This window comes from Patella vulgata, chromosome 6 (genome assembly GCF_932274485.2).
Source record: "Patella vulgata chromosome 6, xgPatVulg1.2, whole genome shotgun sequence".
Taxonomy (NCBI): domain Eukaryota; kingdom Metazoa; phylum Mollusca; class Gastropoda; family Patellidae; genus Patella; species Patella vulgata.
In genome coordinates this window covers 52,599,085-52,616,179 of record NC_065884.2, presented here as the reverse complement: position 1 = coordinate 52,616,179, position 17,095 = coordinate 52,599,085, and positions in this window count along the sequence as shown.

Here is a 17,095-nt window from a genome sequence, read left to right as displayed (position 1 = left end):
CAGATTTCTGGCGTGGTTCTCCCTTGTCAGTGATGCAGGACGGAGGGGCTGACAAGGAAAGCTGTCTAGTCGTTCGGATGGGACGAAAAACCGAGGTCCCGTGTACACATTGGCGTGCACGGAAAAGATCCCTTGACAGTTGGAATTCGATATAAGAGTAGGCCGTAGTGCAGCTGTCCGGGCAAAAGTTCACTCATAGCACACTGTATGGCGTATGCCCGTCTTCATTAGCCTAGTTCGGAGCAAAACAGTAGGACGTTAAACCCCATTTCATTTCATTTCATTTCATTTCTAGCAAGAGACTCGAGGAACGAGGTTAGAAATATTGCACCAAACCAAACGGTGTATGTAGACTGGAATAACCAGGCTTATTTCGCGGAACATAACTGATTTGAAATTAGAGTAAAAACGGGAACCATTGAATGTATATCAGTTTATATACATTCATATTACAGTATTATATGAGTTGCGACCCACTTGTGTCAATTTCTAGGTCCCAAATGTTAGCGATTTAGCTCCTTTAACTTATCCCGACCATAATCAACTCTCAATGTCATCGCTAGCCTGCGATGTTTATTCGATTAGGTTCCGATTTGCTGTTCGACTTCCATTCATGATTTAATCATGAAATGGATAATCGAGACTATGTTTTATCGTACCGACTTTAGTAATGATGATCGAGGCTAGGCCGAAAATTCAATCGATAAAATCTCGGTTCAGACTGGATCAATTTGACTGACATTTTCAGCAAATTCCCTTTACATTATCTTGGTTTTATTAACTATTATAGTGAGAACTTCCAGCTCTTTATCTAATCTCCCATAAAGTTTTAAAAGGAAATCAAACCTGTATATAGTCTACAAAAGTACAGCAACGGGCAAAAAATATGCTAAATTCTGTTTGCGGCTCTAAATTTTGGTAGTGTTCCTGTTTATGTCTATCCAGTTACTAAATGCCTCTAAAAGATTAATCTCTAGAAAGTCTGAAGTAATGTTATGTATCAGTCGAAAAATGACCTAGGAGTCACGTGACTTCAGTGTTTCGAAAAACGATACCCCCACCCCATTTAGTTACTTACCTTGCTCTAACCTGTCCAATCTTTGACAAAGAAATGAGGAATACCAAACATCAACTCATTTCACTAATTTATTTTTTTTTGTGGAATCTTGGAATGGTTTTTTCTAGCGAAATTAACTTAATCTAACTTCGTCTAAATGATACCTGAAGATACTTATCTATGTCTACTGACTCACACTTCTCAATCAGAGAGGGAATGTACCTTATACATCTATATTAACTTAGGCTAAAAGATACCCAGAGATACTCATTTTTGTCGAAAATATTGTGAACGCGATTTTTTTTTATTTTAAATTTGGTGTGAAACAATAGGATCATGACAATAGGAATCCTATCTATATTCACCAACTGTGACCTTTAGATATTCTACTTGATAACAATAATTTTTCTGAGGTGGGTACATTTTGGGAATTAATAGATTTAAAGTACCGTACTTTTGCTATCATAACCTCTAATACAATCATTATATTCCTTATACTGGTATACTTTCGGGCTTTGAATCTTTCATCAAAAGGTATGTATATCGAATAGTCTTTTGTAACACATTATTATGCCTTTTCGTAATCTTATTAATAACACAACGTGAATAGTTCCGACTGCATATTTCTTTTGAAGAGAGGGTGTGGTATAGACCTAGCCTGTTCCCCGGGCACTACGGCCTACTCTTATATCGAATTCCAACTGTCAATGGATCTTTTGCGTGCACGCCAATGTGTTCACGGAACCTCGGTTTTCGTCCCATCCGATCCACTAGACAGCTGTCCTTGTCAGACTCCCCGCCCTGCATCACTGACAAGGGGGGAACCACGCCGAAAAATTTGGATGAACTTTCTCGGTCAATGCAAGGATCGAACACCCGACGTCCAGGCTACCCACTTGGCCACCGTGACACCGAGTTCCCGTGTATACATTAGCGTGCACGTAAAAGATCATTTGGCAGTCGGAATTCGATATAAGAGTAGGCCGTAGCGCCGCTATCCGGGCAAAATTTCCCTCATAGCACACTCTATGCCCGTCTTCTTTAATAACTTATCATACAGAGAATTTATAAAAACATGGTAATGCGCGGACTTCTATTTTTCTCGCTTTCTCATGACAATCAATTGTTTTTATGAATTGTTAGTTTGGAACAGATATTCCCTCACAGTCTAATATTACAACCTTCGTCTTTAAAGTAATCATCAGTGAGCTGAAAACTGACCGTGTATTTATTATCGCTCTCAACTTCAGTCAGTTATATATAAGGATAACTCATGTTTTCCTTTTGCTAGCGTCACTTTCGGTTTGATCTAATCTTCGTACGCATCTACCGTAGCAATGATCTCTGTGTTAATATTATATTTGGAATGTGTTTAACCAGTTCTATCACATATTATGTAATATTGGCTGCCAGCAACATTGTCATTTAAGTGTGTTCATCATTAATGAGAACTGTCGATTAGGTGGGGTCTCGTTAATGTTTACCTTAAGATTCATCTTCAATGATTGTAGAGAAATCTTAGTCTTAAAATACAATACAGAACAAATTGTTTCTGATCTGGTGGAAAACAAACTGTTTAATTCAGAATTCACAGACCAACCTTTAATGGCTTTAAAATATCACAGCAAATCGAGTTTTAATCAAAGTTATTAAAACAACGGACTGAGATTATGACGCGATTAACCAATTAAATTCAGATATGGATTAAGACGCGATTAACTAATTAACTGAGACATGACGGATTATGACGTGATTAACTAGTAAGTAAATATTGTCTATTTCAATTAACATCAACTCCCATAACAACCACAAACATACCATAAAAACATGTCACTGTCACCTATATAAGTATAGAACAGAATATCAACATCAGTTTGTCTGCGATATCACCTCGGTGTAAGCGGACGTAAAACACAACTAACAAGTAGTAGTCAACATCAGTAACTCACAGTATTTCATGGTGACTGGTTTGATTGCAGAAACTTGCATTTTTTGCAGTGCTGAAAACAAAAATATACTTTATATTGAGGTAAGTTTTAACACGTAAATAGCCTAAAAAATATGATCACTTTCAATTGAAGAATAAAGTGAAGAAAACAAATGAAATATTCATTCATGAAAGGCGGTTGTCTACTTGTATATATTGTGTGTACATGACGAATTCTGGACATGTAGAGTTTACTGGTATCTAGTATGTGTTTAATATAGATCTATATTAGCTCTATAATATGCGAGGAGACAATTCATTGAAGAAACACAAGGGAAATTCTGAAAACGCCATGGCTACTGGTATCTAATAATATGTGCTTATTGGAAGAAAATATTAGCACTATAGATGCTAGGAGAGACTGTGTTAACGACACTGCTAAGTCATAATTAACATTGTGCTCACTACAAGCATAATTTTTAAAAATTTGAAAACGCAATGTTTATTGCTATCTATTATGTGCTTATTGCAGGGATATATTGTGCTCAATACAAGCATAATTTTAAAAAAATTGAAAACGCAATGTTTATTGCTATCTATTATGTGCTTATTGCAAGGATATATTAGCATTGTAGGGGAGATTGCGTTTTAAAAAAAACTCCCTAGTATCTATTATGTGCATAAGACAAAGGACATATTAGCAATATAAAATGTTAGGAGAGGCTGTGTTAGTAAAAAAAACCACACTTCCAAGGGAAAATTAAACATTTTGAAAACGTAGCGTTTACTGGTATTTAATATCTGCTTATTTCAAAACAATACTAGCACTATAAGATGCCAGGGCAGACTTTTTAAACATACTTCCAAGTCAGAAGTAGACAATTTTTGAAAACGCAGTGTCTACCGGTATCTAATATGTGCTTATTATAAGAAAATATTAGCACTATAAGATGCTAGGGCAAACTGTGTTAAAGACATTCCTAAGTCATAATTAACATTGTGTTCACTACAAGCATATTTTTGAAAATAAAGCGTTTAATGGTATCTAATATGTGCTTAATAGAAAACAATATTAGCACTATCAGATGCTAGTGGAGGCTGTGTTAAAGATACTTCCAATTCAGAGGTAGACAACTTTGGATAACGCAATGTCTACTGGTATCTAACATGTGCTTATTATAAGAAAATATTAGCACTATAAGATGCTAGGGGTGAATGTGTTAAAGACAACCAATTCTGAAAACTCAATATCTACTGCTATCTAACCTGTCTATTGCAAGGAAATATTACCACTGTAGGGGAGACTGTTTTAAATAATGATCCCAGGAATTAGAACATATTTGAATATGCAGCGTTTACTGGTATCTATTATGTGTTTATTACAAAGGGAATAATAGCACTATAAGATGCCAGGGGAGACTGTATTAAGAAAAGACACGTCCAAGGCAAAATTAAACAAAATCTGAAAACGTAGCTTCTACTGGTATCTCATATGTGCTTATTGCAAAACAATATTAGCACTATAAGATGCTAGGGGAGGCTGTTTTAAAAATACTTCCACTGGTATCTAATATGTGCTTATTATAAGAGACTGAGCTAAAGACGCTTCCGGGGAACAAGTAACCCAATTCTGAAAACACAGCGTTTACTGGTATATAATATGTGCTTACTATAAGATAATATTAGCACTTTAAGATATTAAATATTAGACATATTTTGAAAACGCAGTGTCTACTAGTATCTAATGTGTTAAAGAGTTTTCCAAGGAAATGAAATGGGGTTTCACGTCCTACTGTTCTGCTGCTATTGAGCTAATGGAGACGGGCATATGCCATACAGTGTGCTACGAGGAACATTTGGCCCAGACAGCTGCGTTAAGGCCTAATTATACCGAATTCCAACTTCTAAGGGATCTTTTACGTGCACGCCAATGTGTACACGGGACATCACTGTTTCGTCCTATCCCGCACCACTGACAAAGAGAAACCACACCGGAAAAGTCTTCAAAGTACATGTAACAAGTACACCTATTCCCCTGAAAACGTAGTGTTTACTGGTATCTAATATGTGCTTATCATAAGAAAATATTAGCACTATAAGATGCTAGGGGAGACTATGTTAAAGACTCTTCCAACTAACAAGTAAACCAATTCTGAAAACCGCGTTTACTGGCATCTAATATGTGCTTATTATAAAGGATTTTAGCACCATCAGATGCTAGGGGAGGCTGTGTTCCGGACAGCAAATTATGAAAGTGTCCTAACTAATATGTACTTACTACAAGAACATTTCGGAAAATGCAGCGTTTACGAGTATCTTATATGTGCTTATAAGAAAATATTAGCACTATAAGATGCAAGGGGGAGACTGTGTTAAGGACACTCCCAAATAGTAAACATTTGCCGTAACTAATTTGTGCTCACTACAAGAATATTTCTGAAAATGAAGCGTTTACTGGTATTTAATAAGTGCTTATTACAAAACAATATTAGCACTATCAGATGCTAGTGGAGGCTGTGTTAAGATATTTCCAATTAAGAGGTAGACAACTTTGGATAACGCAATGTCTACTGGTATCTAACATGTGCTTATTATAAGAAAATATTAGCACTATATGATGCTAGGAGAGAATGTGTTGAAGACAACCAATTCTGACAACTCAATGTCTACTGCTATCTAATCTGTTTATTGCAAGGAAATATTACCACTGTAGGGGAGACTGTGTTTTAAATAATGATCCCAGGAGTAATTAGAACATATTTGAATATGCAGCGTTTACTGGTATCTATTATGTGTTTATTACAAAGGGAATAATAGCACTATAAGATGCTAGGGGAGGCTGTATTAAGAAAAGACACGTCCAAGGCAAAATGAAACAAAATCTGAAAACGTAGCGTCTACTGGTATCTAATATGTGCTTATTGCAAAACAATACTAGCACTATAAGATGCTAGGGGAGACTGTTTTAAACATACTTCCAAGTCAGAAGTAGACAATTTTTGAAAACGCAGTGTCTACCGGTATCTAATATGTGCTTATTATAAGAAAATATTAGCACTATAAGATGCTAGGGGAGACTGTGTTAAAGACACTCCTAAGTCATAATTATCATTGTATTCACTACAAGCATATTTTTGAAAATTCCCTCCTTTACTGGTATCTAATAGAAAACAATATTAGCACTATCAGATGCTAGTGAAAACTGTGTTAAAGACACTTCCAAAATCGTAAGTAGACAACTTTTGAAACCGCAATGTCTACTGGTATATGATATGTGCTTATTATAAGAACATATTAGCACTATAAGATACTAAGGGAGACTTGTGTTAAGTAGCCAATTCTGAAAACCAGGCGTTTACTGGTAACCCATTTTGTTAAATGCAGCGTTTACTGGTATCGAATATGTGCTTATTATAAGATAATATTAGCACTTTAAGATGCTGGGGGAGAATGTCTTAAAGACACTCTCAAGTCATTATTAGACATATTTTGAAAACGCAGTGTCTACTGGTATTTAATATGTGCTTATTACAGGAACATATTAGCACTATAAGATGCTATGCTAGAAAGGACCGTGTTAAAGGGTCTTCCAAGGAAAACGAAATGGGGTTTAATGTCCTACTGTTCTGCTCCGAATGGGCTAATGAAGACGGGCATATGTCATAGGGTGTTATGAAGAACGTTTGATCGGACAGCGGCGTTACAGCCTACTCTTATATCGAATTCCAACTCCAAAGGGATCTTTTACGTGCACGCCAATGTGTACACGGGACATCACTGTTTTGTCCTATCCCGCACCACTGACAAAGAGAAACCACACCGGAAAAGTCTTGCAAGGAACAAGTAAACCTATTCCCCTGAAAACGCAGTGTTTACTGGTATCTAATATGTGCTTATCATAAGAATATATTAGCACTATAAGACGCTAGGGGAGACTATGTTAAAGACTCTTACTTGCATCTATTATATACTGCTTATTATAAAGGATTTTAGCAGTATCAGATGCTAGGGGAGGCTGTGTTCAGGACAACAAATTATGAAAGTGCTCTAACTAATATGTACTTACTAAAAGAACATGTCGGAAAATGCAGGGTTTACGGGTATCTTATATGTGCTTATAAGAAAATATTAGCACTATAAGATGCAAGGGGGAAACTGTGTTAAAGACACTCCCAAATAGTAAACATTTGCCGTAACTAATTTGTGCTCACTACAAGAATATTTCTGAAAATGCAGCGTTTACTGGTATTTAATATGTGCTTATTACAAAACAATATTAGCACTATCAGATGCTAGTGGAGGCTGTGTTAAAGATACTTCCAATTCAGAGGTAGCAACTTTGGATAACGCAATGTCTACTGGTATCTAACATGTGCTTATTATAAGAAAATATTAGCACTATAAGATGCTAGGAGAGAATGTGTTAAAGACAACCAATTCTGAAAACTCAATGTCTACTGCTATCTAATCTGTTGATTGCAAGGAAATATTACCACTGTAGGGGAGACTGTGTATTAAATAATGATCCCAGGAATATTTAGAACATATTTGAATATGCAGCGTTTACTGGTATCTATTATGTGTTTATTACAAAGGGAATAATAGCACTATAAGATGCTAGGGGAGGCTGTATTAAGAAAAGATACGTCCAAGGAAAAATTAAACAAAATCTGAAAACGTAGTGTCTACTGGTATCTAATATGTGCTTATTGCAAAACAATACTAGCACTATAAGATGCTAGGGGAGACCGTTTTAAAAATTCTTCAAAGGAAAAACTTTCAAATACGCGCTGAGCCTCCAGACTAAAAGATATTGTGTAATATATTGAAACAACACTCGGCTAACGCCTCGTGCAATATCAGTATATTACTTAATATCTCGCTTTCGACCATTAAACCATACATAATGCAATCTATTATTGTTATATAATGTAATCTATTGATGCTATATTATGTAATGTATTGCTACTATATAATGTAATCTATTGTTGCTATATAATGTAATCTATTACTGCTATATAATGTAATTTATTACTGCTATATAATGTAGTCTATTGATGATATATAATGTAACCTATTGATGATATATAATGTAACCTATTATTGCTATATAATGTAATCTATGGATGCTGTGTATTGTAATCTATTATTTTTAGTTTCTGAGATTAGATCGTTATAATACGACCACATTTAAATGTCATTTAGATAGACGAAACTATCGGTAGAGGGTGGTCCGGTTTCGAATTTTCGCTTCATAGTCCATATCTGTTATGATTTGTATCGATTAAAATTAGGAATGGATTGTTCCCCCGGTCCAAATACTTCATTGAGGTACCAAAGCATATTGTGAATTCTTGGGTTTTTACTTTACGAGTAGGTCGTAGCACCGTTGTCCGAACATACTTTCCACCATAGAGCACATCGTATGGCGTACACCCGTCTTCATTTTCCCAGATAATTTCATTTGACTGATCAGCTGTGTTTGAATTGAAGTTCGGTGCTTGTATCAGTAGTGATTATGTATCGTTCTGGAATGTATAGGTTATGTATGGTACATGTATATGTTACTTGATTGTTTATATGTATTTTAATGTAACTGCTGTGAGATGAAATAAATCAAACAATGGTAAATAATTTGTTATTGGTTAAATGAATGCAAATGTATAGGATGAACAGAGCAGAATGGGGGTAGGGCGAATGTGGGACAAGTCAGTTTACGTGTTTTAGTACATACCCAGGGTAATGAAGACTTACATACTATAGGGAATACGTGACCGGACAGTGGCGTGTCCATTGCGTTCTTGTCCCTGGCAAGCCCTCTGCCCTGTACCTTAACAACAGAAGCCAGTCTGGAAAATCCAGGGACTCTCTTGTTAGTGACCCCGCCGCGGAATACTCTGGAGGCTGGGGGCTTGGGGGGGGGGGGTATATTGTTTATAAAAATAAAAATACTCTCTGGACTAACAGAAAATATCACCTGATAGACTAGAGAATTGGGTTTAAATGATGTGAAATAACAAACTCTAAGAATAATTATTTGCGAATCTGAAATATAATAGTTTTAAAGGTAGTCAAAAGTTAAACATTGTACAGTGTCTATGGAAAAGTAATCATACCACAACTATAAAATAATAAGATGGTCAACCCCTGTAATAGTTTTACCATTGTGACACAGCCGTTAGGCGTTTTGTGGTTTTAAAAATTTAAAAGATCACCAGAATGGTATTGCAAGGAAATGAAACGGATTATAAGATCAATTATATCCAAAATAGTGTAGTGTAGACAATGGGTGAGAGAATTACCAGTCGTAAATATAAATTGCCAAGATTTCATAACGAAGAGGAATACTAGTCCCAGCAACTTTGAATATAAAGATTTGTCGATTTTAATTAAATCTGTGTAATTTAAACATACATTACGCAAGAGCTAAATCTGTCTACTGCAGGTCTTTCTTTAGGCCCGGAATGTTATCTAAATTATAAATTAGACATTAATTAAACTCAATATCATCCAAAATCTTCAACATTGAAAACACAAATTATTTGTCAATTTAAATCAACATTGATGCTGTGATCTTACCGGAAAAAGATGGGCTTCTGATATCCAATATTTAAGACAAAATAAACATTTTACCATTGGTACACGAATCGTGTACCATAATGTGTTTCAGCCCCAGTTCTAGCAAGAGACTCGAGTAACGAGGTTAGAAATATTGCACCAAACCAAACGGTGTATGTAGACTGGAATAACCAGGCTTATTTCGCGGAACATAACTGATTTGAAATTAGAGTAAAAACGGAAACCATTGAATGTATATCAGTTTATATACATTCATATTACAGTATTATATGAGTTGCGACCCACTTGTGTCAATTTCTAGGTCCCAAATGTTAGCGATTTAGCTCCTTTAACTTATCCCGACCATAATCAACTCTCAATGTCATCGCTAGCCTGCGATGTTTATTCGATTAGGTTCCGATTTGCTGTTCGACTTCCATTCATGATTTAATCATGAAATGGATAATCGAGACTATGTTTTATCGTACCGACTTTAGTAATGATGATCGAGGCTAGGCCGAAAATTCAATCGCTAAAATCTCGGTTCAGACTGGATCAATTTGACTGACATTTTCAGCAAATTCCCTTTACATTATATTGGTTTTATTAACTATTATAGTGAGAACTTCCAGCTCTTTATCTAATCTCCCATAAAGTTTTAAAAGGAAATCAAACCTGTGTATAGTCTACAAAAGTACAGCAACGGGCAATAAATCTGCTGAATTTAGTTTGCGGCTCTAAATTTTGGTAGTGTTCCTGCTTATGTCTATCCAGTTACTAAATGCCTCTAAAAGATTAATCTCTAGAAAGTCTGAAGTAATGTTATGTATCAGTCGAAAAATGACCTAGGAGTCACGTGGCTTCAGTGTTACGAAAAACGATACCCCCACCCCATTTAGTTACTTACCTTGCTCTAACCTGTCCAATCTTTGACAAAGAAATGAGGAATACCAAGCATCAACACATTTCACTGTTGTTTTGTGGAATCTTGGAATATTTTTTCCTAGCGAAATTACCTTAATCTAACTCCGTCTAAATGATACCCGAAGATACTTATCTATGTCTACTGACGCACACTTCTCAATCAGAGAGGGAATGTACCTTATACATCTATATTAACTTAGGCTAAAAGATACCCAGACATACTCATTTTTCTCGAAAATATTGTGAATGCGATTTTTTTTATTTTAAATTTGGTGTGAAACAATGGGATCATGACAATAGGAATCCTACCTATATTCATCAACTGTGACCTTTAATAGATTTAAAGTACCGTACTTTTGCTATCATAACCTCTAATACAATCATTATATTCCTTATGTTGGTATACTCTCAGGCTTTGAATCTTTCATCAAAAAGTATATATATCGAATAGTCTTTTGTAACACATTATTATGCCTTTTCGTAATCTTATTAATAACACAACTGCATATTTCTTTTGAAGAGAGGGTGTGGTATAGACCTCACCTGTTCCTCAGGCACTACGGCCTACTCTTATATCGAATTCCAAACTGTCAAGGGATCTTTTACGTGCTCGCCAATGTGTTCACGGGACCTCGGTTTTTCGTCCCATCCTATCCACTAGACAGCTGTCCTTGTCAGGGTGCGCACGTAAAAGATCACTTGGCAGTCGGAATTCGACATAAGAGTAGGCCGTACCGCCGCTATCCGGGCAAAATTTCCCTCATAGAACACTCTATACCCGTCTTCGTTAATAACTTATCATACAGAGAATTTATAAAAACATGTTTATACGCGGACTTCTATTTTTCTCGCTTTCTCATGACAATCAGTTGTTTTTATGAATTGTTAGTTTGGAACAGATATCCCCTCACAGTCTAATAATACAACCTTCGTCTTTAAAGGAATCATCAGTGAGCTGAAAACTGACCGTGTACTTATTGTCGCTCTCAACTTCAGTCAGTTATATATAAGGATAACCAATGTTTTCCTTTTGCTAGCGTCACTTTCGGTTTGATCTAATCTTCGTACGCATCTACCGTAGCAATGATCTCTGTGTTAATATTATATTTGGAATGTGTTTAAAGATCTATCACATAATATTGGCTGCCAGGAACATTGTCATTTAAGTGTGTTCATCATTAATGAGAACTGTCGACTAGGTGGGGTCTCGTTAATGTTTACCTTAAGATTCATCTTCAATGATTGTAGAGAAATCTTAGTCTTGAAATACAATACAGAACAAATTATTTCTGATCTGACGGAAAACAAACGGTTTAATCCAACCTTTAATGGCTTTAAAATATCACAGCAAATTGAGCTTTAATCAAAGTTATTAAAACAACGAACTGAGATTATGACGCGATTAACCAATTAAATTCATATATGGATTAAGACGCGATTAACTAATTAAGACAGAGTTTGAAGGGATTACCTAGCAAGTAAATATTGTCTACTTCAATTAACATCAACTCCCATAACAACAACAAACATATGATAAAAACATGTCACTGTCACCTATATAAGTATAGAACAGAATTATCAACATCAGTTACTCACAGTATTCATGGTGACTGGTTCGATTGCAGAAACTTACATTTTTGCAGTGCTGAAAACAAAAATATGCTTTAAATTGAGGTAAGTTTTAACACGCAAATAGCCTTAAAAAGTATGATCACTTTCAATTGAAGAATAAAGTGAAGACAACAAATGAAATATTCAAAATGTGCACTTGGTATCGGATTTGGTTTTCCAACATGAAAGGCGGTTGTCTATTTTTATATATTGTGTGTATATAACGAATTCTGAATATGTAGAGTTTACTGGTATCTAGTATGTGTTTAATATAGATCTATATTAGCTATATAATATGCGACCAGACAATTCATTGAAGAAACACAAGGGAAATTCTGAAAACGCCATGGCTCTGGTATCTAATATGTGCTTATGGAAGAAAATATTAGCACTATAAGATGCTAGGAGAGACTGTGTTAAAGACACTCCTAAGTCATAATTAACATTGTGCTCACTATGCATAATTTAAAAAAAATGAAAACGCAATGTTTATTGCTATGTATTATGTGCTTATTGCAAGGATATATTAGCATTGTAGGGGAGACTGTATTTTAAAAAAAGAGTCCCGGGCCTAATTAGAATATTACTAGTATCTATTATGTGCATAAGACAAAGGACATATTAGCAATATATATAAAATGTTAGGAGAGGCTGTGTTAATAAAAAGGGGAAAATTAAACATTCTGAAAACGTAGCGTCTACTGGTATTTAATATCTGCTTATTGCAAAACAACACTAGCACTTTAAGATGTCTACCGGTATCTAATATGTGCTTATTATAAGAAAATATTAGCACTATAAGATGCTAGGGGAGACTGTGTTAAAAACACTCCTAAGTCATAATTAACATTGTGTTCACTACAAGCATATTTTTGAAAATACAGCGTTTACTGGTATCTAATATGTGCTTAATAGAAAACAATATTAGCACTATCAGATGCTAGTGGAAACTGTGTTAAAGACAATTCCAAAATCGTAAGTAGACAACTTTTGAAAACGCAATGTCTACTGGTATATGATATGTGCTTATTATAAGAACATATATTAGCACTATAAGATACTAGGGGAGACTGTGTTAAGGAGCCAATTCTGAAAACGAGGTGTTTACTGGTAACCCAAGTCATTATTAGACATATTTTTAAAACGCAGTGTCTACTGGTATTTAATATGTGCTTATTACAGGAACATATTAGCAATATAAGATGCTATGCTAGAAAGGGCCGTGTTAAAGGGTCTTCTCCAAGGAAAATGAAATGGGGTTTAATGTCCCACTGTTCTGCTCCGAATGGGCGAATGAAGACGGGCATATGCCATACAGTGTGTTATGAAGAACGTTTGACCGGACAGCGGCGTTACGACCTACTCTTATATCGAATTCCAACTGCAAAGGGATCTTTTACGTGCACGCCAATATGTACACGGGACATCGCTGTTTCGTCCTATCCCGCACCACTGACAAAGAGAAACCACACCGGAAAAGTCTTGCAAGGAACAAGTAAACCTATTCCCCTGAAAACGCAGTGTTTACGGGTATCTAATATGTGCTTATCATAAGAAAATATTAGCACTATAAGATGCTGGGGGAGACTGTGTTAAAGACTCTTCCAACTAACAAGTAAACCAATTCTGAAAACGCAGCGTTTATTGGTATCTAATATGTGCTTATTATAAAGGATTTTAGCACCATCAGATGCTAGGGCAGACTGTTCAGGACAACAAAATTATGAAAGTGCCCTAACTAATATGTACTTACTACAAGTATTAGCACTATAAAATGCTATGGGAAGACTGTGTTAAAGACACTCCCAAATAGTAAACATTTGGCCTAACTAATTTGTACTCACTACAATAATATTCCTGAAAATGCAGCGTTTACTGGTATTTAATATGTGCTTATTACAAAACAATATTAGCACTATCAGATGCTAGTGGAGGCTGTGTTAAAGATACTTTGAATTGAGAAGTAGACAACTTTGGATAACGCAATGTCTACTGGTATCTAACATGTGTTTATTATAAGAAAATATTAGCACTATAAGATGCTAGGAGAGAATGTGTTAAAGACAACCAATTCTGACAACTCAATGTTTACTGCTATCTAATCTGTTTATTGCAAGGAAATATTACCACTGTAGGGGAGACTGTGTTTTAAATAATGATCCCAGGAATAATTAGAACATATTTGAATATGCAGCGTTTACTGGTATCTATTAATTTATTATGTGTTTATTACAAAGGGAATAATAGCACTATAGGATGCTAGGGGAGACTGTATTAAGGAAAGACACGTCCAAGGCACAATTAAACAAAATCTGAAAAAGTAGCGTCTACTGGTATCTAATATGTGCTTATTGCAAAACAATATTAGCACTATAAGATGCTAGGGGAGACTGCTTTAAAAATACTTCCAAGGAACAACTTTCAAATACACAACGTCTACTGGTATCTAATATGTGCTTATTATAAGAGACTGAACTAAAGACGCTTCCGGGGAACAAGTAACCCAATTCTGAAAACGCAGCGTTTACTGGTATATAATATGTGCTTACTATAAGATAACATTAGAACTTTAAGATATTAGGGGAATAAATATTAGGCATAATATGTGCTGATTGCAAGAACGTATTAGCACTATTAGTTGCTAGAGGAGACTGTGTTAAAGAGTTTTCCAAGGAAATGAAATGGGGTTTCACGCCCTACTGTTCTGCTGCTATTGATCTAATGGAGACGGGCATATGCCATACAGTGTGCTATGAGGAACATTTGGCCCGGACAGCTGCGTTAAGGCCTAATTATATCGACTTCCAACTTCCAAGGGATCTTTTACGTGCACGCCAATGTGTACACGGGACATCACTGTTTCGTCCTATCCCGCACTACTGACAAAGAGAAACCACACCGGAAAAGTCTTCCAAGGAACAAGTGCGCCTATTCCCCTGAAAACGCAGTGTTTACTGGTATCTAATATGTGCTTATCATAAGAAAATATTAGCACTATAAGATGCTAGGGGAGACTATGTTAAAGACTCTTCCAACTAACAAATAAACCAATTCTGAAAACAGCGTTTAATGGTATCTATTATGTGCTGCTTATTATAAAGGATTTTAGCACCATCAGATTCTAGGGGAGGCTGTGTTCAGGACAACAAATTATGAAAGTGCCCTAACTAATATGTACTTACTACAAGAACATTTCGGAAAATGCAGCGTTTACGGGTATCTTATATGTGCTTAAAAGAAAATATTAGCACTATAAGATGCAAGGGAGAGACTGTGTTAAAGACACTCCCAAATATATAAAACATTTGCCGTAACTAATTTGTGCTCACTACAAGAATATTTCTGAAAATGCAGCGTTTACTGGTATCTAATATGTGCTTATTACAAAACAATATTAGCACTATCAGATGCTAGTGGAGGATGTGTTAAAGATACTTCCAATTCAGCGGTAGACATCTTTGGATAACGCAATGTCTACTGATATCTAACATTAGCACCATCAGATTCTAGGGGAGGCTGTGTTCAGGACAACAAATTATGAAAGTGCCCTAACTAATATGTACTTACTACAAGAACATTTCGGAAAATGCAGCGTTTACGGGTATCTTATATGTGCTTAAAAGAAAATATTAGCACTATAAGATGCAAGGGAGAGACTGTGTTAAAGACACTCCCAAATATATAAAACATTTGCCGTAACTAATTTGTGCTCACTACAAGAATATTTCTGAAAATGCAGCGTTTACTGGTATCTAATATGTGCTTATTACAAAACAATATTAGCACTATCAGATGCTAGTGGAGGATGTGTTAAAGATACTTCCAATTCAGCGGTAGACATCTTTGGATAACGCAATGTCTACTGATATCTAACATTAGCACTATAAGATGCTAGGGGTGAATGTGTTAAAGACAACCAATTCTAACAACGCAATGTCTACTGCTATCTAATCTGTTGATTGCAGGGAAATATTACCACTGTAGGGGAGACTGTGTTTTAAATAATGATCCCAGGAATAATTAGAACATCTCTGAATATGCAGCGTTTACTGGTATCTATTATGTGTTTATTACAAAGGGAATAATAGCACTATAAGATGCTAGGGGAGACTGTATTACGAAAAGACACGTCCAAGGTAAAATTAAACAAAATCTGAAAACGTAGCGTCTACTGGTATCTAATATGTGCTTATTGCAAACAATATTAGCACTATAAGATGCTAGGGGAGACCGTTTTAAAAATACTTCCAACGGACAACTTTCGAATACGCAACGTCTACTGGTATCTAATATGTGCTTATTATAAGAGACTGAACTAAAGACGCTTCCGGGGAACAAGTAACCCAATTCTGAAAACGCAGCGTTTACTGGTATATAACATGTGCTTACTATAAGATAATATTAGCACTTTAAGATATTAGGGGAATAAATATTAGACATATATATTTTAAAAGCGCGGTGTCTACTAGTATATAATATGTGCTGATTGCAAGAACGTATTAGCACTATTAGATGCTAGAGGAGACTGTGTTAAAGAGTTTTCCAAGGAAATGAAATGGGGTTTCACGTCCTACTCTTCTGCTGCTATTGAGCTAATGCAGACGGGCATATGTCATACAGTGTGCTATGAGGAACATTTGGCCCGGATAGCTGCGTTAAGGCTTAATTATATCGAATTCCAACTTCCAGGGGATTTTTTACGTGCACGCCAATGTGTACACGGGACATCACTGTTTCGTCCTATCCCACACCACTGACAAAGAGAAACTACACCGGAAAAGTCTTCCAAGGAACAAGTACACGTGTTCCCCTGAAAACGCAGTGTTTACTGGTATCTAATATGTGTTTATCATAAGAAAATATTAGCACTATAAGATGCTAGGGGAGACTATGTTAAAGACTCTTCCAACTAACAAGTAAACCAATTCTAGAAACAGCGTTTACTGGTATCTATTATGTGCTGCTTATTATAAAGGATTTTAGCACCACCAGATGCTAGGGGAGGCTGTGTTCCGGAC